Source organism: Crocuta crocuta, unplaced genomic scaffold (genome assembly GCF_008692635.1).
Source record: "Crocuta crocuta isolate KB4526 unplaced genomic scaffold, BGI_CrCroc_1.0 scaffold9, whole genome shotgun sequence".
Classification (NCBI taxonomy): Eukaryota; Metazoa; Chordata; class Mammalia; order Carnivora; family Hyaenidae; genus Crocuta; species Crocuta crocuta.
Genome location: NW_027551567.1, coordinates 1185125 through 1211390, shown reverse-complemented (window position 1 = coordinate 1211390; position 26266 = coordinate 1185125). Strand labels below are relative to the sequence as shown.

Genomic DNA, 26266 nt, shown 5'->3' with positions numbered 1-26266 from the left:
CAAAAATACCACTAAGACACTGGATAGTCTTCTCTAGGTGATAGGATTATATGTGACTTTTGCTTTTTCTTTCTACTTCACTTTTTACTTTTTCTAAATGAACTTGCATTAGTTATAGAAATTAATAGAAAAACACAAGGTATTTAATTAAAAACTTATCTCATGAATGAATTGACACGGTAATTCATGAATGGGTGGCTTCAAAGACACAAAATAGAACCATCCATAATGCCTATAAAATGGTAACATGAATTGCTCCTCATGTGCACACCCATTAGTATCTTCTGTCTTACATTTATACTCCTAGAGAGCAAAGGCTATATCTAATTCAGTGCAATGTTTGGCTCAATTAAAAATGCAGATAGGACATAATTTTTATAATGATTATACAAATGCACCTGGTTCTTATTCACTCTGGTAGCCAGCTTGGAAAATTCCTTACTGTTACTGATGCCTGGACAGAGACGCAGAAAAAGAACATACATCCTTTCTCCAAATTTAAAACCTCTTAAAACAATGACTTTTTATACAGCATGTACATTCATAGGGAAGACTGGCCTCTACTATATTTAAAGTAGAGAGAGAAACAGTACTGGAATTTTCTCTGTTCAAGTCCACTTCAGTGTTACATAATGGATGTAATCCTCAGGATTAGTTTAGAGTTTGATTTCAATATTAATTCAACTACTGTATTCAGCACTGACTCAGCCCCTGGAATTAATATAAAATAGAGACACAAAAGAGTTTTTCCACTTAAGAAACAAAACCAAACCCAAACAAAACTAAGTCAAACCACTTGTATAACACTGGAGCCATAAACAATGAAGAAGCTTCCATTTACAGTGCTTTCTAGACCCCTCAAATCGCTTCTTTAAAGATTCCCCCAGAATATAAGCAAGGTTACTGTAACGTTTGAAGTCACTCTCAAGATATACCTTGCTATCTATAAATAATAGCTTTTTATCTATAAATAATAGCTTTTTATTTCTTTAGTGTAGTAGCTGCAAGAAGATATAAGGACTGCCACAATTTGGAGTTGATATGCTTACTAGAAACTTAAAATACAGTGTATCAAATTTGGCCCAAATGAGTGAGTTCCTTTCAAGGTTATCATGAAATAGACAAGCAGGCAAATGTGAAATCCCAGGTGTTTATTAAATTGAAACAGAAAAGTCACTTTTCAGAACTCTGTCATTGCCCCTCCCTTATCCCCATCATAATGGCTAATTTATCAACTTTTCACCAGAGGTTTAATGTTACATTTATATGGTCACAATCTAATATAATCTTCAAAGAAGCCCGAGGAGGTAGGTGTTTCCAACAGTTTTTTCGAGATGATAGGTTTAGGAAGAGGCTAGGGTGGTTGTTCATGATGTCAGAGCTCCTCTGTAGCAGCGCTGGGATTTGAACCCAGGTGATGATGCCCAGGGTACAAACTATTAACCACTAAGGAGGGAATGTTGACTTTAGGGAGCTAATGAAGTCAGAAATCAAAAGTAAGATATAAACGTAATTGTATCACTTTTAATTTGAGCCTGCTGCATATACATAGTTGGTCTTCCCCTATATTATGTACAATGTCTTATTAAAAAGGATTACGAATTCTGCCAACAAAAGTCTCCTGAGGGAAACTAAGATCATTCACTGAAGTAATAACTCATGTCTCTTATTAAGAACGTGGCAATACTGAGGCTTGGGTGTGGTCACCTGAGAGATCTGGAGGAAATCTAGAGGCAAAATTTACCGAATTTTCTATTGCACAATACAATCTGCCTGTGGAAAGCACCCCCTAAACGGAAGTATCTGTCAAAGTAAAAATAAACCCGGTTAACAGCATCTGAAAAATATATTGTGAGTGGGATTCATATTTCTTTCATTTGCTACAGTACATGCATATATTTAGTTCCTTGGTCTTATTTAAACACACATGCGCACGCGCGTGCACACACACATGTAACTCTTCAACCCAATCTACAAAATTCTGACAGGGACTAACATCCATTTTGTAGGAATTAAGTAGAGGCCAGGCAAATGCCTCAGACAGTCTCTTTTTGGAGGTTTCCTCCTTCAGCTCACAGGTCACAAGGAGGCTAGGCCCACTGAGGTCTCAGGTTTGCATGAAAGAGAAATTGTTTGTATCTGTTCACATAAAGACTGTTCATCCTAACCAAAGTCATAAAAGGCAGACTGACAGATTACTTGGAATGCTTACTTATCAGTTTGCACTGAGAAATAGAATTTCCCAGAAGAATATAATACTGGGGCACGTTTATTATTATTATTTAAGTAAAACATTTACTGGGAGCCTACCATGGGTCAGGATCTGTCCTAGGCACTTTCACATTAGTGATTTCACTTAACTCTTCTGACAAGCCTTTGAAGTACCTATTGTATACATGTTCAGGCTGAGGAGGCTGCGGCCTGGAGAGGCTCAGGGCATCAACCTGAGGTCATACAGTCAGAGGACCATGGGAGCTTTTGGCAGATCCCGGTCCTCAGTGCTGAGGTCAGGGGTCTCTGGGGAAAAGAATGAAGTCCAGAAGAGACGGCAAGGGACCGAGTGATCCTAGGTTGATGTCCTCAAACCTATGGACTTAAAACGTACTGGCAATAGACGTGGTCTGCAACAATCAGGGACATCTCTACAATTTTCAGGTTCTCCAACTTCTTTTGGCGGCTGCCACACAGACTGGAAGCCAAGGGTGTGCTTTCTGATACTAACATGTTATAATCTCCAAAATGTTAAGTTGAGTTAACCTTATCTACATTTATTTTGATTTGTGTTGATGGGATATCAAGAAATGAGTAGACAGGCCATGGGCTTGTCTAAGTGTGGATTACCTTCTGGGAATTTTACACATAGCTAATCTCAACCATTTTTTTATTGATGTTTGAGAGTTTCAGTTTCAAGTGATGATATTTTCTGCCACTGTTCCTTGAAATTCAAATTTTGAGGGTGTTCATTATTTGGTACCTGTGCCCTAATATATTTATATCTGTTAAAAATACATATATAAATATACATCATACAAAATGATGTGCCATACTGTGTACTCATTCATGACTAAAACAGACACTGCTAATTTGTAAACCTATCTTAATAAACTTGAAGAATATAGTTAAGATTTTACTGTTTTTTTTCTGTTCCTATTGAAAAAGTTGATAGTTACCTCACACTACCAATCCAGCTCAGACAACTTTAAAAAGTGATTTATACTCATGAACGTTTCATGTTAAATAGCTATAATAAGAAGTGGTGGTCCTAAAATGAAAAAAAAATAATAATGTAATAAAAAAGGAGCCTCTCAGAGTATGCTTTTAGCATTAATAAATAAATAATGAAATAAAATTAGTTTCCAAAATAAAATCAGGCTACCTGTGAACATTTTGCCTCCCTCTGAATTTGTACTGCAGACGTGGCCCAAAATATAAATCTTAATGTGATTATTCGTAGCAACTTTGAAGACAAATAACATTATTGTGGCCTACCATTATTATTCTCTTCTTACAAAGTTTCCAAAGAAAACACAGCTAAACTTTAAACAGAAATTGAGAGAGTAAATGGTTGCAATACACACGCATACACGTAGACATTCACGTTAAGGAGTGAAATGCAAATTTTTAAAATCTACCAACAGAAAAAAAAAATAGAAATACAATTTTTGAAGAGAAGTAATGTAGGTAACGTCACAAATTTTTGGAAGGCATATCTAAGCCTCCAAGAAGTGGTGTTTTTATTTGCTTTAAAGGAATTGGAATTTTTGGAGACAGTAGCATGTTGTTTTAATACAGTGAATGTATGAGTCACTTTCAAAAGTGGACTTCCTTTAGATTCAAACTGGATAGCTGGACAGGGATGCTCTTTAATTCTTTCTCTTCCCTAGCAAAGGAGGAGGTGCTAGAGTGCTTTTCTTATTCTCCCCTCTGTTTATTTGCTGAGCAACAGGCTTCTTGCTTCAGGCGGGTGAATGTGCTGAGCCCCGACACACAGAGAAGGCTCTCTGGCAGGACAATGTGCTCACATTGAAGGTAGGACCACAAAAGAACTGAAGCAGGAACAAATGCAGAGCATCACACCTCTGGGCCTCTGCTTCCTCACTGAGGGAATCACTCTAGGAACCCTGCACGTCCTTTGGGCATAACATTTCAACTGAGATTCCAAATAAGAAGGTGCTATTTCATTTATTTTTATTTTCTAAATGTGTATTTATTTTTGAGAGATCCACGTGTGCACACACACGCACAGAGGGGACAGCCAGAGGGAGGGGCCAGAGGCTTGCATGGGGGGTACAAANAGAAAGTTGAGGGGGGGGGGCAGAGAGAAAGGGAAACAGAGGATCTGAAGTGGGCTCTGCACTTACAAGCAGAAAGGCTAATGTAGGTTCGAACTCGAACTGTGAGATCATGACCTGAGCTGGAGTCAGCCGCTCGCTCAACTGATTGAGCCACCCGGGCACTCTAAAAAGGTGCTATTTTAAATGATTCTCTAAATTATCACTGCAGATGACTACAAAAGATGTTTAGGCCCGGAAAAAAAAAAAGTTCATTCACACCACAACTCATTTCTAACTAATCCACTATTCTGCTAATAAAAGAATTTTGTCAGCATCCACCAACATTTATTGAACATATACAATGCACAGAAGGTTCCTCTTAGAGAAGAGAGAAGCAGTAGTCTACAATAAAAATACTCCAAGTTTCCCTTACATGTCATACTGTAGATTGACAGAATGCAGATTTTCTCATCTATACTGTCCATGATAGCCTGTGCACGATAAAATATATAGAAAACTAGATGCTACAGTCCCTATAGACTTCACAGATAATCTGGCCTATAGATTTCTTTGTGTGCTGAAGCCCTGGAGAATATGATGTAAATAATAAGCCATGAGCCATTCTCTCCAGAAAAATGTATATGCATGCCAAATATGGGACTCAATTCTTAGCATTTTACAAACACCCAACTCCTGATCTACTCCCACTGCTTCCTCATACATACATGTTTCAAACAGGTGATGTGACTTGGCCACAGTCACACAGAAACCCTGAACAGCATAAATGGCATGAAACTGAAAATGATATAGACACCCCTCAAAACTCCAAATCATTCTTTTCATCAGAAGTCAGGCTTATCATGTTGCTAGGAAAGGTGAAAAGGTGAAATGTTTTCAGAGGAATACACCTTTCTTTTATCTTAGGGTTCTAGCTGAGCTTGTCACTAGAAAATAGGCAGCTTTTCTTTATCTTGCCCTCAGGCCAGGCCCACCCTTGGTTCAAGGCTACCTTTTTCTGTGTTTGCCTCAGCAAATCAATAAAACCTGCCTAACCTGGCACATTCAGAGACGGGGCAAGTGTGAGAGCATGAATTAGAAACTAGTTTTCAGGAACCTAACTTGAGTTCTAAAGAACTCTGTTAGTCACATAATGGATGTTTAAGAAGTATTCTGAATCATATATAGACTGCTCATTTATTTAGGAAGTGGTAGTCTACTAACTAAAGTGTTAGCAAGTTCTAGAGACCTGCTTTAATGATCAGATGGAACTAATTTCCAACTGCTACATTAGTTTGTTCACATGCAAATGGATTTTTTTTTTTTTCAAAAACTAAACATTCATTCTGGGATGTTGCATTTTACTTTTAGCTTAGAAAATTCATCTAATATAGTTCAAATTCAATTCAGCAAATATTCTCCTACAAGGCTATGTGACAGATGAAAATGTGCCTGTGTTTTGGAGTCAGTAAGATCTGAATTCAGAGACTGGGTCTTCTATATCTAGACATGCAATACTGGTCTCATTACTAAAACATCTCTGAGTTCCTCCATCTGTAAAGTGGGAATAATATCAAGTTTTGCAAATTGGCTGTGAAAATTAGCAACAATATAGTCTATTATAACAAATTGAAATAATGATTAGTTATCAAAAATCTACAAAGGATACACTGCATCCTACACCCTTTTCCACAGTCTGAATTTATAATGTCTATGTGAATGAGAATTTAATTCATTCTTAAAATGACTCCAATACTTGTTTTAGTCTATTTTGGCATATTAAAAAGTATTACCACTAAAAATTAAATGGTTATCATTCAAGTGATTATCTTTACTAAAGTACCACTGTCATGTTTTTTGACCAAAAGGAAATCTATAGTACCACTGATAGGTTTATTTAAGTCTTTAGATAACATCAGTGTTTTAAAGCACTAGAACAATAAAACAGCAAGAGAATGGTTTCTTGACATGGAGCTTCATGACTAAAAGCCTACATTAAATATTATGCTTTGGTGGTTTTAATGTGTTTTCATACTACCTACCAAGTTTTCAGACTGCATTCTACTTATCCTTTTCAAATTGCTATCAGTATCTTTTTCATGGGAAATTTCTTACAAATTACTTTGAGAAGCCAAAAATTTACAGTGGAAATTTTTTTCCTGAGTCCTTTTTTAGAAGAAACCTATTCAACAGGCAAATCTAAATAATTTTTAGCAGTTCTAAATGTAGAGAATTCATGACTTCTTACTGTAATTGAAAAGGAACATACAAAGCAATTACTTAGTCACTTATAAAACCCACGTTCAACTTTTGAAATAATGACTAACCTGATAGAAGAGACAAGACTTTTATAATTAAATACTAAAGTCTAGCCATTTGAGATAGGTACAGCAAGTTATATAATTGTCCTCTGCACTCACAATATCCTTTTTTCCCTTCTTTGATGCATATCATTTTTCAGTAATAATAGAACATGTAACAAAAAAATAGTTACTGTACTGTAGGAAATCATTCTAACCACAAGTTAAATTTTTGGCCAAGAGTAAAACCTCATTAATTTGGATTTCACTAGTTTCATGTGGAAAACAAGGTGCCCATTAATACTCTAAATAAAATTCCTTGGAGAATATATTAGATTCTTATGAAAACAAAACAGTAAGCCTTAGGCACTCATTTGTATATAAATACTTGGACCACTGATTGAAAAGCATTCCTAGCCATGGCAGAATGGAATTTTAAAACTTGGATACTCTGGAAACCTCTTTCAGTGCCCTACGATGGTCATGCTCAGGAGCACTGGAAGAAATGGGACACAAAGATGTCTTTTCCTAGACAGATGAGATGGCTCGGGTGTACACACCAGTGTCTGAAGCCACTTAGCCCAGTTACTACTCAGCCAGGGACTACATTTCTCAAGCCCTCTGCAATCAGCTGGGGTCATGTGACTGGCTCTCACCAATGGAATATGAAGAGAAAAGATACAGAGTCACTTCAAGGCCATGGTGATTAAAAAGTGAATGTTCCTTCTTTGTGCTCTTTCTCTTCCACCAGCCAGATGTAGACAATCAAAAGCCCCCATAGATGACATTATGGGTTGAACTGTGCATCGTCCCCCCACCCCTCACATTCACATGTTGAAGTCCTAACCATCAGAAAGTACCCTTACTCAGAAATAGGATCATTACAGGTGTAATTAGTTAAGAGGAGGTCATACTGGAATAGGGTGAGCCCTAATTCAATGTGACCGGTGTCCTTATAAAAAGGGGAAATTTGGACACAGCAAGAATAGAGGGAAGACAGTACAAAGGGACACAGGGAGAAGACAGCCATCTGCAAGCCAAGGAAAAGAGGCCTGGAATAGATCCTTCCCTCTCAGCCCTCAGAAAGAACCAGTCCTGCTCAACTTTGATCTTGGACTTCTAGCCTCCAGCACTGTGAGACAATACATTTCTGTTATCTAAGGCACCCAGTTTGTTGTACTCTGTTACAGCATCCCAGATGGGGAGGCCAAAAGATGGGAGGAGTATGAGATCAGGATTCCTGAATAACTGCTGAATAAAAGCAATTCACTGACCAGAAGTGAATTGGTGAGTTGCTAAAGTGTCAATCGTACACTGGATTGACATGTTAGTAAGAAAGGAAACTTTGGGGTGTCAAACCATGAATTATAATGGGTTATTCATCATAACAGCTAAATTACCTGATACAATATTTAACTAAATAATTTAACTTGCAAGTAATTTTTAAAGTTATTTTACATGAAAAAACACCATGGACACATCGCAGAGAATATAAAATCCATGTAAATTCTTAGGATAAAAAGGAACTTCAAAAAAATTGTGAGTTTACAGGAAGATATTTTGGGGTAATTCCCCCAAATCCTCCCCAGGGTATAAATGTACTCTCCTCTGCCAGTAGAAGCAGAATTTCTTCAAGAATTTTAAATAAGCCACAATGTCAAGGTTGCTATACATAGTGTAAATTATGTTATAAGTCACTGAATTTTTTTTTATTTTACAAATTCAAATGGACATTTCTTTCTTTTTTTTAATGCTTATCATGGTTTGTTTATTTATTTTTTAAAACATAAATTGTCTTTTTATTTATTTATTTATTTATTGATTTATTTTTACAAATAGTTTGTTGTCAAGTTGGTTTCCATATAACACAGTGCTCATCCCCACAAGTGCCCTCCTCCATGCCTCAGATGGGCATTTCTTCCAAGTGGCCCAAGTGTATAGTTTTACTTGGGTACTAAGGACAAGAATGAGGTCTTAGTTTTTTCTAGAGTTCTCAATATTATTTGTAATGAATCCAAAGATGAAGTCACTATGTAACCAACACCTTTTGTCCTCAAATACAGACCAAAAACATACTTCCTTTATGATAAGGTAACTGACATGGCACAATACATCACTTTCCATTTTTTTATTATGTTTTTTTTCCTTGTGTGATGAAAAAGTAAAATGATATCTTAGCGAAGACAGTTTTAATTCAAAATACCTCAAAAGCTGAGCTGGCAGCTGGGTTCTTGTGTTTACAGAAAAGCTAGGATGATTCAGCCTGAGCTCAGAGCTCAATTTAGATCGCAGCATCTGGATTCAAAACACATGTGAGCTGTGGCAGCAGGTTTCCAGGTCATGACTGATTCAAGACAGAGACCTGTGACCATTCACCAGAACAACTCCAAATGGAAAAAACTGCCTGAGGGAAAGAGAAACCTCAGGGGTGTTTGGAAGACCTGGCCATAGTCAGCCCCCTTCCAAATTGCCCAGTAACATAAGCATTTCCTGCAGCTGGCAGGTGCTGGGGAGGCCAAGGTAAGGCAGCGTGGGGATGACACTGAACAGTTCCCAAGTCAGCTTTGTCACGGTCAGAAAACATCTCTCACAGATGACTTCTTTCCTGAAGCAGCTATTGTTCAGATTAAACCATGGGAATCTGGTCAGTGGAAAACCTTAGAGAGCACACACTTCCTGCGAAGATCTGTGCTTAACTTTGCTTTGTTTCAAAGAGAAAAATTAGGGTAGGGAAAGGGAAAGAAATATTTTAATAGCTTTTTTTTTCTTGGTGAGAAGAAATTATAGCCACAGCCAACTATAATATAGGCTACACACTGAAACCTAAGAGGGAAAATATAGTAGCACAAAATCTTCCCAGCCTAATTTTATCTCCATCAGAATTCACCTCGCTCCTTCCTTAATTTTCTTTGGATGTGATATATCCAGAACACTGGTGGTTTTGCAGCTATGGGTTTTATGTGCAAGAAAAAACTACTTCCCCTGCTGCTTTTCCTCACCTTCCCCCTCCAAGGTCTCTCTTTCTCTCTCTCCTTGTCTCTTTGTTGTGAATGTCAGGGCTGTCAGTGTCACAGTCTGACATGATTAGTGTTTCTGACACTACACCAAGAAACAAACAGAGAGCAAGGAGAGCGGGCGGAGGGGATGAGAGTTAGGATGCACGGCCATTTAAAGCCAAAGGGAAAAAAAGAAGACCCACCTCCTTTCTCCGAGGTTCCCTGATTACAGGGCAACTTATAAATCACCCTGGATTTTTCTCATTTATCCAATTAGTCCGTGTTCCTCCTCTTGTGGGGATTCCCTAAGGTATGGACCCATTCGGTGAGATCAGAGTTGGTGGCTCCAATAACAGAGAAGACAGAATTCATGATTCAGCAGATTCTAAGGCTGTGAAGTATAACAATCGACACACTTTGGGAAGATAGCACCAGTCCATTTCGAGTATCGATTCACTGCACTTTGTCACTCTAATGATGTTATCTCATTAAAAGAGATAAATGCCCCACTGTTCTTCCCGGAGCATCTGCTTCCAACTCTTCTCTCTTTTTCAACAGCATGGCTCTCAGCAGTAGCACATTAAAATCAAATTGAAATCCAATGCAAGGCTTGGCGACAGAGCTGCTTACCGAGGCTCCTTTTTAATTGCTTTTTCTTACTCTTGCCCCCTTCATGCTCCCCCCACAACTGTCATCCATAGAGACAAGCAATATAAAGAGAAATAGATGTAGACAGTAATCATAATAGGAAGTATTTATTGAGTGCCTATTATGTGGAGCATCCACGACATCAACATTTAACTTCTCTGACCATGACCTTCCAAGGTAAGTAGAAGAATCCCTGGTGTGCAAATGGAAGAAATGGAGTTTGATGGTAAGGTACTTGCCCAAGATTACATAGGTAAGGGGAGACTGAGCCACAATTTGAACAAGCGTCCATCCAATGCAAATACTTTTTTTTTTAATTCCCATTTTCATTCATGGAGCAAATAAGTAAATATGATTGCAACTTGATTAGAATAGGTAAAAAAAAATGTAAAAGATGGTAGCAATTATTCTTCAGTCTGCTAATACCCAGGAACATAATGCCATAGGCAATACGATAGTTTTGTTTCAACAGATTTCTTATTAAATAAAAAAGGTAGCAATTTTCCATAATGAATGTTTTATACATTATTCCTTTGTGTATCAGGCCTCTAAAGTACACACTATTAAAGTCTATTAAAGTCTGTATTTAGCAGCATTACTAATGTGCCTTTGGGGAAATTATTACAATGAACCAGCATCAGTCTTTCACAAAATTTCAATTGTTTCATATTCTTCTGATCTTCAATACACACATCTATTTTTAGCTATAATCAGACCCCATCCAAAATGCCATAATCCTGGCCTAGAGCTGTCACAACAAATTGTTTATGGGTTTAAGGAAAAACAAAAGATGCAGACATTGCTAATTTCAACTAACCTTTGTTTTCCTCCAAAACTCGTTGCAGTTATGCTACTGAACTAATTAACAGGTGCTCCTTGATCAATCATTGTGACCACGTGATGACACTTTACCTCTCTGGGTAGGGCTGGTTATCTTAATCAAGTGCTTATATTTATGTCTAATGGAGACTTGCCTCTCAGGATAATGCCACTTTATGAAAATCTGAGGGCATTCAGAAGTTATAAAACTATTCCATAAAAAAGGAAAATGAAATAAATAACCTAGAAGAACATACAAACTGTGATTAGTAAAATCTACATGTTTTCATTGAAACCTAAACACTGTCATTTATGAGAGACTAGAAATATGTCTTCTGAACATTAACTGAGAAATGTCTGCAAAATTATGTAGTTTTTTAGACTCTAAACAGGCACCTCTCCTTCTCTAGTGCATTTATTAATTTTATCACACATTATGAGGTTTTTAAGAATGGAGCCAACGGTGCACATATATTCAAAAGCACTATGTTCCCTGAAAACATCTTACAGAAAATGGTGTCAGGCTTATTTTACAGAGACAAAAGATAAAAAAGGGAACTGGAAAGAATATGAGCAAAGAGCTACATGCTGCCAGACCACTGTACCACAAAGAAACGGAGGGGGAAAAAGGACAATTTGAAGTATTAGGTACTCAAATTAATAAGCTGGGTTAGAAGTAATCTCTCAGTTATGCATTTTCCCTTATGCATAGCAATACCATCATTTGAGAGGAGATGTTTGCAACATGAGGCAACTCGACTTGTTTGCTAATATTCTAAAGATGGACAGGCCACAGATTAAGTGCCTAAATAGTTATGGTTCCAATCACCAATTAACTAAATACGATGTAACTTAATTGTACCCATTAAGGCCTACTAATTGAGAGAAAAAGGGCAGGGTTGAGGACTTGGAAGACAGATTCACAAAGGCCAGAATCCACTGGCCCCTTTGTTATAGGGAGCTGGCCACCACCAGCATCAAAGAAAGAGGTCACAGCACATATCACGTGTCCAAAGGACCTGTCTAATTATACTGTGGGTTTGTGTGGGCTTAGTTCACTATGGTGATACAGGATGAGAACTCACTAGTTCTGTCAACATTTAATTAAAGCTCTACATGAAGGCTGGCATGGGGCAGTTCATCAATTAAGGAGGAAAAAAGCGTAAAACTTGTTATAATCAAGAACATCCTAGGAGCTATTCCTTAAATCTTCAAGAAATAAGGATGAATAAGATCCCAAAACCAACAATCACAATGTGTGTGAAGTACCACTGAAAAAAACAAGGTGAAATTGAATACCCTCTTTCCTTCAAGTGAAACCTATTTTATGGTCAGTAACTATGGCCACATTTCAATGGGCTTATCATGATTCAAAACTAGGCCTCTTAGACTTGAAGTTATATTACAGTCATGTCAAAATATATCTCTTCTCCTGCTGTGGGGCCATTATGATCTTAAACCAAAAGTCCAGCCTTTCCATTCCAAAGCCTTAATTTGCCTCCTACCTGTTCAGATGCTCCTTCATCTTTTCTGACATGATTGGGAGCTGTTAAGTCAGGCCACTGACACCTCCACCCTCAAGTCAAGGCACTGTCACATCCACATAAACCCTTCAGTGGTGCCCATGGCCTTATGTAGGGCTGGCGCTGACTTCTAGCTCCAAGTGCACATTACTCATCTGATGCTCAAATTCTCTGGACAGAAAGGTTCAGATTTTCACCGTATACCCTGAACTATGAAGACTGCTTCTCAGAGAATAGACAACGACCACTGCTCCATCACGAGCTTCCGACATTCAGAGGTCAGCTGTGCACCTAAGAGACCAACTGAAATGTGTTTCTGTTAAGGAGAAAGGAGACGAGGCCTTGGTACTGACATATAAATGTTGATGTTGCTTCCATGGTAAAAATGACTATATCCAGAGATCATTCTACATACATTAGGAAGCATTTCTCAAATAGCACGTATGTTTTATCTGTATTTACAAGCACAAACAAGTAATATACATGCACACATTTTACCAACAAATATGCATAAACATATTCAGTTAATTCTTTTAAATCTGTTTTATTCCCTACTTCATATCAAAACAACCATCTACTATACCACATTGAATTTGCACTCCCATACTTCGCAAAAGGGAATTATATTCCTGTTTTCTTCCTAAAAAATTCACTGAATCTCCCATTATGGTGCACATGGAACAGAACAGAGGTCCAATTTCATCATTTCTATACACCCCACATTTAGCAGAATTTGACTTACATGCACCATAGGTACTACACTGGCCTTATAGCAACAATGTTCCATTTTGCCTCACAAACTCCATAAATGCTTTTTTTCTTTTTTAAAATAAGGACTAGGGGCAGTTTCTCCTTAAAGATATAGAAGGTGAAAACAGATGTGTTACAATGTCCAGGGCACTTATTGCTCAGAGCCCAGGATCCAGCTTCTACTTAGAATAAGAACTACCAAGGGGCGCCTGAGTGGCTCAGACCTGAGCGTCCAGCTTCAGCTCAGATCATGATCTCATGGTTTGTGAGTTCAAGCCCGACATTGGGCCTGCTCTGTCAGCCTGTCAGCACAGAGCCTGCTTCACATCCTCTGTCCCCCTCTCTCTGCCCTCCCCCCACTCACACTCTCCCAAAAAATAAGTAAAAAATATTAAAAAAAAAAAGAATAAATACTGCCAAATACAGGGCATAGGCATAGTCCAGCTCATCGGTTCTCAAACTCCTATCTCAGGACATGCTTAAAAATTACTGCAGACTAGGAGGATTAGGAGGAACTTAACGGAGGACCATGGGGGAGAAGAAGGGGAAAAACAGTGGGGGAGAGGGACAGAGGCAAACCATGAGAGACTCCTGAATGCCGAGAACAAACCGAGGGCAGATGGGGGTGGGGGGAGCGTAAGGGGGGTAATGGGCACGGAGGAGGGCACTTGTGGGGATGAGCACTGGGTGTTATATGGAAACCAACTTGACAATATACTATTTAAAAAAATTACTGCAGACTTTAAGGACTTTTGTTTATGTCAGTTATTTCTAGCAATGTTCACCATATTAAAAACACAAACTGAGTATCTTGGAACATGAACACACAAGCATATATCCCAACAGCCATCTCAGGGATGAATGTCATTGCATGCTGTGTAACCTCTTGAGAANCACCCCAGAAAAGTCTTAATATTATTATGAAAGTAGTTTTGACCTTCATAAGGCAGGTGGCCTGTGAATGGGCTCCCCAGGCGTTCCCAAACCATAGTTTGAGAACCACTGGTCTAAACTTGTATACATCAGCAAAGTCTTTTGAAGAGCTGGATGAAGAAATGACACATACTGAGTAAGATGATGTAATGCCATGTAAAAATTTTGAGTCACTGAATCAAAGGACAGTATCTTTTTCTACAGCATATCTCTACTTACTATTGCCCCCAAACCATTAGCACATTAAAAAAGTCTTTTCTGGTAATATGTCAAATAGAATCATTCCCAAGTTCAAACCTCTGTTTTTCACAAGGGCTCTTTTTTTCCCATCTATCCACTAAATACCTTCATCCATTCCTCAAACGCAAAACAACTAAAGTGATATTTATGTTAAAATCCTTACTTTTTTCTGATTTTTAAAAAAGTTTATTTTTGAGAGAGAGAGAGAGACAGAGAGAGAGACAGAGACAGAACACAAGTCAGGGAGGAGCAGAGAGAGAGGGAGACACAGAATCTGAAGCAGGCTCCAACCCATGAACCAGGAGATCATGACCTAAGCTGAAGTCAGACACTTAACTGACTGAGCCACCCAGGCATCCCTCTGATTTTTAATCACATATACAACTACTACTTATTGTAGGAAAGCTGGAAATACAGAAAAATATTTTTAAAAATAAGAAACAAATACATACCATGTACCCACCCTCTGAGAGAAACACCGCCAACATTCTGGGCAATATCCTTCCAGCCTTTTTATCATGCATATTTAAAAACATAGTGAAGTTAATATCTTAAATATAACTTAATGCCTTTTTATGTTATTTTTAGTATGAAAGAATGTACATTGCTAAAGAAATTTAGAACATACAGACAAAAAGAAGATAATGCTCATAATATTTGATGTATCTACAACCTTCTTTTCTGTGGGCAGACATGTATGTTTTTAAAAAATGAAATAATGATAAAATTATACACATTGTTATATAACTTGCCTTCTCCACAATTTATTTAAAACACGTTTTTATGTCATTAGATATTCCTTCATCCCTCCCTGGTATTTTTATGGTATGGCCGTACCACAATTATTGCCTTTTACAGTTACTATTGTCATAATGTGTGATGAACACCTTAGCTCAGTTTTTGCACACATCCATGGCAATTGTCTTTGGGTAACTGTTCTAGAAGTGGAGTTTCTAAGCTAAAAGGTTATGTGTATTTTTGAGGCTTTGATACACATTGTTTAAGTTCCCTGGAGAAATGTGTTCTTTCTCTGTGTCTGAGAGCCTGAGAGTCTCATTCCTACTTTCACTGAGTACATTTTACAAATCCTCTTTAATTGTATAGATAGGAAATGCCACTTAACTGCTGTACTTTGCATTTCTTTGATAACTGTTGAGGTTGAGCATTTTCTTACTTATGTTATTTATTGATTATATGTTTTCATTTATTGTTCCCTTTCTGTTCTTTACCCCTTTTCTATGAGAGTAATCATCTTTATCTTATTAATTCGTAAGAAATCTTATTAGATTAGCTAAGTTAACAGTCTGTCACATGTTGTAAATTTTGCCCTGGCATGTCTTTTGTCTTTAGAGTAGTTCAGAATGCCTCGTGGTGGAAAGAAATTTTGAGGCTATAGTCAAATACATTCTCTTCCTTTATAATTTCTGCCACTAGTAATTAATAAGGCCTTCCTTATTCCAAGATCTCTTAATTTTTATTTGCATTCTCTTCCATGTCCCTGGTTTTAGATGTGTGCAATATTTCTTCAAAGTCTGCCACAAAGGGGACTTGGCCATTGCCTGCAAAAAATGAGGGTGGAGACACACTGAACATAGATGGGCCATTTGGTGAAACCACCAGGAGTGTCCTAGAGAAGGGAAGAGAGAATCTTCTATGTTTATTAGTCACCAATTCCTTACATCACATCCAGTTGCTCTGTCAACTCGCTCAAGTGAAAGAATTTTAAAAGGGAAAGCTTTTTAATGTTAGGTGTATGTTGAAATGTTAAAACTTCTGAAATAAGATGACTCTCCTTACCTTGGGAAGAACAGAAGCCCTGGTTGGCAAAGACCTTTGTTTGTTCATTGATGTTTTGTAAACACAGTGCATGGTACACGGTACACACTTGGTAACGGGGTGTTGTGGGAGCTGAGGTTTAATCCAGAAGAGTCATGTGGGGGTAGAGAGCCAGGGGTAATGAGCTCTGAATTTCACTGCTTCATATTAAGGAGGTGCCAAGAAAGAAAAACTTTAAATGAAGGCAGAAACTAAATTTCAGTTTTACTCTTTAGTTGACTGTAGAGATAGTGATCTGAGTGTAAAGGTGAAACTGCCTCAAACTTGGCACAGTAAAATATTCAGAGAAAAAATTCTGCTGGGCAGATATTAAGCAAAACAGTAGCATCCACCCACTAAGAGAGATAAGAGATACTACTCTACTTCATTTGATGCTATGGCATTTGTCCAAAGGAACAGCAATCAGATCTGGCTTTATTTGAGCATAAGAAGGAAGAAACCGTTCTCAAGAAGATTCATTTTCACTGTGGGGGGAGGCAGCATTCTGTATAATAACGGAAAAATCGATTATTTTTCAATCAGATGGGGTGTCCTCACAAATTCAAGGCAGACAACAGCATGTGATATGCCTTCGTGAAAATGACGACCATGAGGGAAAGAGTTTAAAATTGTAATTCCAAGGTTGCTGCTAGGAAGAGATATCTTTCAAGAGCACAACACTGTTCCTGTTAGTGTGGTTTTGGGAACTAACACAGTGGTATGTACTGAATATGTATCATCCTGCCCAGTTTGCCTCTACAAAGTCCCATCCTGTCTAACTTGCCTCCCATTTGGCTATGATTTTTTAAGTAACACACTAAAATCCTTTCGTTACAGCGTGATAATATGTAAATAACACACATGTAAAACATTAGTACTTTTTACTAGCAAAAACTTGTATTATAAAAGCTATATTTATACATATTAACAAGAGAATGCCTGAGAAAGTAGAGAAGATAAAAACTTCTTACAAAACTTAAAGTTAAATCCTGATCACAAAGTTCTGGATCAATATAAAGACTGGAAAGTCAGCTCCTACAAAAAGATCTATGGAGAGTATAGAACTTGGAGAGATGCATCTTCAAAACTGCATAAGAGCCAGGGAGAATAAGTGCCCTGGGAAAACTTGTATACCCATAATTCCTTTAACATGTAAGGCTAGAACATGAAGCCAAAATGTACAACCATTAAAGCCTGCTTATAATATTAAAAAGGTGAATAAATGTGAGGGTGTTCACTGTCTACTTTGTATCAATCTTATGTATAAACTAATGCGCCAGTGTGCTAGCTGTCTGAGGGCTGGAATTGTAACCTTCCTGGTGTGTCCCCAGACTCTGCTACATACAGAAGCTCAAGATGAGTAATGATGGCAGTACTTGGTGGACAGCAGTTCACTGACTATCAGGTTAGCCTGGTTATATTAGTCAGACAAAGGGGCAATCCATTTGACCAGTGGCCATGGGGGCCATTCCTGTTGTTTTTAGAGCTCTCATCTCTAAATAACCCCAGAGAGAGGCAGATGTTAATGCCTCACTGTGATCAGAATTGCCCTATCGCTTCACAGCAACTACACCCGACCCTAGACTACTGTGCCACCCTGCATCCTGTCACCTCTTCAGTTAAAGTGTCCCATAAGCTAGCAGGGGTTTGGGAAGGAAAAAAGAATTATTACAGTGTACGTCCAAATAAGTGGAAAGTGCACAATTAAAATGTCTGCAACTTTTCTAGGAACAAATCTACCTAGAAAATCAATCACACCCACAAAAATATTTCCAACATTCTAACTTACATATCCTAATTGATGAGATGATTGTCTGGTTTAACTTACACTGAGAAGATCTATTTCCTCCCCAGAGGGTGATCTATTCTTTGTCTTATGCCAAGAAAACCATAAGAAAAATGCTGACCTATGAAGGTTACACATCATGCTTAATCACTGCTTTAAATTAAAATAACATAAAATAAAGCATTCATTGGGCCACTTAGGCGGAACATAACTTCCCAAAAGCAACAGACACACCTACTGAGACACTTGAAATGTCTGAGGAGTCTGGTTCCCAGCTGTGTATCAGGAGCCAAACCATGACATCAGGCCTTGAGTTGCTCTGGAGAAACTCAGGGCAGGGCCATCATAGCAAGCTGTGCCTGCCAATCAGAGATTTCCCAAGAGTTGTCTTAGTATTTCAGTACACCAAACTCTAACTAATAGAAGCCAAGGATTGCAAAGACCACAGTGATGAATCCCCTCACTTCCCCACCCTCCAGTCATGATCTTGGGGTAGAATACCTGTCTACTTTCCAGTATTCCAAGAGATCTCTTCTCAAAGACTGCTTAAAGGTAAATATTTAAGGCAATGGTGGAGTGGAGGAAACAAAGTTTCCTTCTCTTAGGCTTAACTCTGCCAAATGAAAATCTCTGAAAAACAATTGCTTATTATTTTCTGGTCTCTTCCAGGAGAGTTATGCAGCCATCCGGAGAAGGCTAAACAAATGGCCATGAGAAAAATTACTGCTGGAATGGGGTTCTTAGTAAAAGAATCTCAACATATGAAATGGGCCTTCTAAAGCCTAGGGATTCCATAATACCTTTTGAAGCCCACAGTGTCTAAAAGCACTGTCCAACTCCATCACAACCTATAGCTAATATGATAATTTACCTCTTCTTATAGACCTCTGGAAATGTCTCTCCCTTGTTTTAGGTCCTTCAGTGGCTCTCAGAATTGGACACTTACCTCCTTCTCTGGGCTCATATCTACCATCTTCCACCAATGCAGTCGTTCTCAACCAGGGGTATCTTTGTCCCCCCATGGGATGGACACTGGTAAATGCCAATGTGTAATTTTTTTTTTTTTTTTGGTTGTCACAACTAAAGTGGGACAAAAGGGAAGCTATTGAACATCCTTCAGTGTGGAAGACAGCCTCTCACTATAAAGAATTACTCAGTCCAAATGTTAACAGTGTTGAAGTTGAGATGTCCTGCTGTACCAAGTTCTCTACACACGCCAGACTTTCTCAGATGCTTCTGTGCCTAAACATAGCCTGTTTCCTTCACCTGGAATGCCCTGCCCTACTTCTGTGTCAAGAAATGACCATTTATCATTCAGGATCTGACTCAAAATGTCACTGTCCTCTCCATATTTCCCAAAGTCAGATGTTTCTTCTGTGCTTCCAGAGTTTCTGGTACATATTTCGTTAAAACCACTAGCCACACTGCCCCCAAGCTGTCACCTGCTGCAGGCAAAACCCAAGCCCCATTCATTGTTCATCCCTCAGTGCCCATCCGGTAATCCATTGCTACTTGCTGAGTCAAACAAGGAATAAATGGAAATGTTGCAGATGCACCTAAGACTTTCCTGCATCAATGTCTAAGGGACAACAGTATCCCCCACATCAAAAACAACAGCAAATATTATCAAATGTATCAAATTTATAATGTAGATAAGCACTATATTAAGTTACTATCGTGCACATATTAACTCATTTCATCCTTCTGAAAACCCCACAAGGTAGGTACTATTATCATCAGCATTTTACAGATAGGGAAATTGAGGCACAGAGAAATTAAGCCTCTTGACCAAGGTCATCAAAGCTAGCATCTGGAAGAGCTGATATTTAAATCCAGATATTCTGGCTCCAGAGTCATAATCTTCCAACATTCATACCAAGGCAGTTACATTAACAGCCAGTATTTCAGCCAACCAGAAGCCTCTGATAAACACAGTGACATATCTGTAAGACTACACAACTGCAGCATGGCCACCACCTCATGTGACCCTGCCAATAAATACCACTCACTGGGGTCACACAACTCTCCAATCTCTGGAATGTTTGTGGTAGGAGAAGCAACCTCCTCACACATTATGTACCCAGAAAAATCAGGGTACCATAAAGAAGACACAAAGACTGATTCCCAAAAGTATCTCTTACCTTGTTCATGTTGCAGGGACTGGAGCAAGGGCTCAGACATGTCACAGTGCGAGGCAGCTTTGGAAGATTCTCCTCGTTGCTGTAGACCTCACTTCCTGAAGCAGACAGCTGCACTGCAAACACAAAGAGGAAATCCATCAGCTGGCGCTCAGGAAGACACAGAGCAGTTCTGTGTCCAGTGGAACTTTCTACCATGATGGCAATGCTCCATGCCTGTACTATCCAATAGGGTAACCACTGGCCACATGTGGCTACTGAGCATTTAAAGTATGGCTAGTGAAGCTAAGGGCTGAATTCTAAATTTTATGTGATTTTAATTAAATTTAAATGTAAATAGCTACATGTAGTTAGTGGCTACCATACTGGACATCAAAAGTTTACAGAGTCAAATCAAAAGACTTAAGGTCATAGAGACTGGACATGCCAGTGGCCAAGGAAAAGCTGGATACTATATGCTCAGAGTGACTGCAAATACACAGGAACAAGAATATTCATTCAACTACTATTTTCTCAGTACTTACTTGGAGCTGGATAATGAGGATATAGTGATTAATAATCCAGAGAGGTCAGTTATTTAAGAGTTTCTAGCTCAGGCATGGGTGTTCTTGGGAGGAGAAAGGATCTAGCATGTGAGCACCACTTACTTTGTGCCAGACCTCAATGCCTTCCCTGCTTCCTACAAGGAATAAAGGAACAAACATTTGCTGAAGACTGGTTGTACCACAGTCAGAGCTCAATAGACAGGACCTTCCACAGAGGCCCTACGATAAGGGAATCCAGGAGGTCAGTTTTACATGAGCCAAATGAACCAGATGATTTAACATTCCCTCAAATGGAATAAGGGTCCCTATTTTTATCCATGCTATTGGTTCTTTAGGGAGAATTTTTGATTCACTTGAATTACATTTTAGAGTAAAGTAGTTATTGTGCCACTCCAGGGTTCTTACTTTATCAAATATTAAGGAAAAGTAAAGAAAGAACATATCTTCAACCACTTAATTAGACTTGGAGCCTTTTCTTTAAAAGATGTCTATGGGTGAATCTGATAGAAGAACAAACATTGTAAGGTTCCTTGTAATCACCTTATTTCTGTGTTCTTTTTCTGTTTGCATCTAGGAAGGGTTTATATATCTGAACCTTTCTATAAAGACGAGAATTACAGGTTTACATGCAAATGCAGTGCTTTAAAATATATATTATTTTTATTTTTTAATTTTTTAGATTTATTTATTTTGAGAGAGAGAGAGAGAGCGAGCGAGCAGGGGAAGGGCAGAGAGAGACGGAGAGAGAAAGAATCCCAAGCAGAATCCCAAGCACAGAGCCAAGTGCAGGGCTCAAACTCACAAACCATGAGATCATGACCTAAATTGAAATCGAGAGTCGGAAACTCAACCCACTGAACCACCCAGGTGACCCCAATTTTTAATAATAATATAATAACAATATAGAAAATGTTCAGTAGGAAAAGAAAAAAGTAGTAATAATCCCACTAATCATAATCACCTTTAGTTCTTAGCACTCAGCCTTTGTCTACTGGAGAATGACATGAGGCCCTGGTATGTCTGCTGAATCAAGGACACAGAGAAGTCCAAGGCTATATTCTCTAAATGAACATCTTTCACTATTAAGAAAATGACTTTGTAATCTATATTTTCAAAAGATAAACTCCTACTCCACACAAAATAATATATTCTGTGAACATATTATTAAATTTCTTTTACAAATCAGAAAATAGGGAGAGGAAATTGCAGATCACTCCCTGACTATTTGAGACACAGGGATTCCAAAGAAAATACCACATTCAGTCATAGCAATAACATATTTTAACAATGACATACAACATGAAGAGATCCTGGATTTCTGATTTTGTAGCCTAAATACATCTAAACACCCCTTATGTACCTGATGCCTGGGTAATTGCTGCTTCAAAGTCAAGAAAATTCAGTATCTAATTCTAACCAATCTTATAATGACTGAAAGAAAATTATGCATATAACTTTTACTCTTTGAGTTTCCAGAAGCAGATACTAATACATTTGTTTTATTTTTATTTTTTTTAATGTTTATTTAGTTTTGAGAGAGAGTGCAAGCAGGGGAGGGCCGGAGAGAGAGGGAGACACAGAATCTGAAGCAGGCTCCAGGGTCTGAGCTGTTAGCACAGAACCTGAAGCAGGGCTCAAACCATGAACCGTGAGACCAAGACCTGAGCTGAAGTCGGACAACTGACTAAACCACCCAGGTGCCCCTTCTGTTTTATTAAAAAAGAACTTTTTAATTTTTATTTATTTTGCGAGAGAGACAGAGAGAGTGCTCACAAGAGCATGACCTGGGGAGAGGCAAAGAGAGAGGGAGAGAACCCCAAGCAGTCTCCACACTGTCAGTGCAGAGCCCAACATGGGGTTCAATCTCTCTAAGCATGAGATCATGACCTAAGCCGAAATCAAGAGTCTTGGACACTTAGCCAAATGAACCACCCAGGCACCCCACATTTCTGTTTTAAAGTAGAACTCTACGCACGTGGTTTCCTTTTTAATATACCTAATTCAATACATTTAAAAACTACAGCCCAGAATGTAACTGGGAAACTTGTCCAAATGCCTTGCACAGATGTCTGATGTCACAGTCCCATTCAAATGTACACATTGGTATCAACACAGGAAAGGTGGGCACAAGAAGATAATAACAAACAGACAAGGATTCTTGAACACAATTTCCCCAAGGAAATTCCACCCAGCTCCAATCATGCCACAATCCCCCCTCCCTCAGAGCTTGGGTATATAGTTTGCACTAAAGCAATTATGGACTCTCCCCTGTGGCCCCACTACCCCAAGTGTTCTTATCATTTTCATGTATATTGGTTATACAACAAAGTCAAAATAAAAACTCTTTGAGGGAAATATTAGTCACATAGAGAGTTCTTAATAAAAATTATGAATAGACTTTTTTCCTTGCACTCACTCACAGAGCCTAAGATGATATGGAGTTAACAGAGAATTTTAAACACAATGTTGATAATCATTACAGGCTGCCTTTGGTTTTTTTTAAAGGAAAATCCTTAATATATATGCCCAGCGTTGTAAATATTTTAGAAAAATACTGTTAAGAGTATCTTACAGCTATATAGTCTCAAAACCATGCAATGCACTTTTGTATTAATACTCTCAGCTAGTATTGCTATTGATCTGAGTGGTAGTTTTTTAAATGATGAAACCAGATTCAGAGAAGAAAAAGCATTCTTCTTAGTCATGCTGTCATAGGCAGTAGACCCTGGCTGGAAGTGACTTCATTTCAAGAAACTAGAGAATTAAAATATGTACAAAGCCCCAAAATAAAATAAACCTCTCCTAATAACACACACACACACGCACATGCACACACACATACACACACACATCACCAACAGAAAACACCTCAGCAAACAGATGACAGTTTTAGAAATTGGGTCAGTTCACTTCTGGCCAGCAACCAAAAAGACTGGCCTTGTTCTATCAAGTACTTTAAATCTCCTTTGAAACAGAGAGAACCTGGTTGTTCTGCAGCCAATTCCATTTAGAAGCTTAGAGAAACCCACAGCTTAAAAAAGGAGAGTGAATCTTAAATGTAAAGCATTAGGGGAAAAGATACCTGTGTTACCATGGTGGAATTAAGGGAGTTTTCTTCTTTATTCTATTTTTCAATGTTTCTTTTTAATCATTCTTGAAGTTGGACTCCTGTGATACTAAACAAAAGGCAAGTACAGATACCTTCAAAGAATGCCTGGAGAACGTCGATCCTAGAAGCTAACGTGGGACTTCCACTCGGTTGATCCTAACAGAGTTGGCTCAATGGGCAACAAAGCCTGTGGTCAACCTTAGGCTTCAGAAAGGTTAATGAAATGTAATTCATCTTTCCAGGTGGGTAGGAGTGTGAGTAAGCAGAAAAGTAGAGAGAAGAAGAGATCAAAGAGAGAGTGAACAGAAAAGGTGAAGGCTACAAAGAGAAAGGAAAACAAAAAGGCAGGTAAGCAAACAAAGACACCTTGGAACAAGTTCAGTGATGCAGACAAGCGCCCCTCACCAGCCAGGTCCTCATTAACAGAAGGGACGGAGAGGTTCAGGCTCCTCGTGACGGCACCACGTCCTCTGGCTTCTTTGGGTGTCAGCAAGTGGCGCTGGAGTCAAGTTAAGACCGGGCTTACCTGTTTCTCCACTATTTATTTACCACCAGCCTCCACCTACCACAGAGAAAAGTCTATTTTCCCTGGATCACTGATAATGTGGTATAGAGGTATGGTGAGAACAGCATAAGCCAATTTTACTGTAGTCTCCTTACTCGAATGAGAGTACTTTTTAGAGTATTTACTCTTACTCTTGACACCTTAAACGTGTCAAAGGCTGTTTGTGTGTGTGTGCGTGCGTGTGCGTGCGATTGCGTGCGTGCGTGCGTGCGTGCGTGTGTGTGTGTGTGTGTAGTGCTATTTCTTGGCCCTTGAAAATGCAACTAATACTCATTGCCAATACAGAATGGAGTATGATGAGCCGGGCTTTTTTGCCCATGCCAACTCCTACACCCCTTTTCTAGACATTCGTTCTAGAAGGCTTCTGTAGTATAACACAAAGCTGGGTTGCTCAGGCACTCCTTTGGGAAATAGACCAATAGGAGCAAGCAGATCACTCACAAGGGAAATGGTCTTGTTGGCCTTTCGGTATAATGCACCCTGACATCAGTCTGTGGAATGGCCTCTTGTTCCTCCCCTCCCACCACCAAATCCAGCAGCCTAGGCAGAGGGTTCAAGCATGTGGACTTGAGAACTTGTGAGGAAGGATTAAGCAAAGTCACAGAAAGACAAACAGGGTTTAGAAAGAAAGGGGAAAAGGCAAGATGACAAAAGTGTAGAGGAAATTCTCTAAAACTAGGACTTACGAGCTTGGGAAATCCAACAAACAGATGAGAGATACATGCCTAATGCCCTCCCACCCCTGTTTTTATGAGTTGGAGTAATTTACATGTCTCTGAAGTGAAATCTGACAACCTTCAATTGGACGGAATCCTTGTATAAGACTGGATACACTTTAAGGCCATTAAGTCCAATCCTTCTCTTCCACAATAAGGGTCACAGTGCTGCAATTAAAGGATCCAAAGATAAAGCAACAAATGGACCCCTGTCCCCTTCTCCATATATACACACACCTCCCATGTGGCTGGCTCCTTCCTTTCTTTCTGAAAAAGAGGCAGGGGGATCAGAGCAGAGCTTCCTGAAGAGCTCCCTACAGGCCTCTCTCCATCCTCAAAGTCACAGCAAATATATGTCTCTAGTTCTTCAGGACTTTGGTATCCTTGCCACCCTCACATTTAGGCAGCAAACACGCCGTAACATGGTTTTGCCCTAAGATACTGAACAGCGTTTGCCAATCTGCCTTGCCCCCCATGCCCTGCCTTCACAACATGCCATGGAAAACAAACAACCCAAGCCAGAAGGACAAGAGCGTCTTCCCATCAAGAATCATTAGAGGCCTTCTTCCCCAAGGATGGGTTACACAATTTGAAAATTAATGTTCTGAAATTTCAACTAGCATATGACCAATGGTTCAACAAGAAATGTGATACGGAACAGAAATGAGAGAATTATAAATTGTAAAGAGAGTCACTGGTGGTAGCACAAAATATTGCTCTGAGAGCCAGACAAGGCACAGTAAGAGCGCCACGTGATAGTGTGTCCATTGCTTTCAGAGGACTACATCTGGCACACGTGCTGAGGGCTTCCCCCACTTCATCAAATCGTACATAAGGACATCTAATGATTAGAGTAACGGCTATCACTCGTAAAGGGTCAATTTCAGTCCCCCAGTAATTTAGGAATATCTTTTTTTTTCAAAACTGTTTGTTTATTTTGAGAGAGAGAAAGCATGCATGCGAGTGCAAGTGGGGCAGAAAGAGAGGGAGAGAAACCCAAGGAGAGAGAATCCCAAGCAGGTTCTGACCCTCTAGGTCTGTACCGATGTGGCTTCACTGGGCACGGCAAGCCCTTCAGGAGAGTGGGCAAGGACTGACTTGGGGGACAAGTC

At 39.0% G+C, this 26266-nt stretch overlaps 1 protein-coding gene across 1 annotated transcript in view; it reads right to left on the bottom strand.

The window, feature by feature from the left end:
- Positions 1-26266, bottom strand: part of BACH2 (BACH transcriptional regulator 2) — a 354923-nt gene that overhangs the window by 237305 nt on the left and 91352 nt on the right. The window contains exon 2 of the mRNA XM_077750247.1: positions 20223-20335. The gene's annotated coding sequence lies outside the window, so the exon portion shown is untranslated. The remainder of the gene's footprint in view (positions 1-20222; positions 20336-26266) is intronic.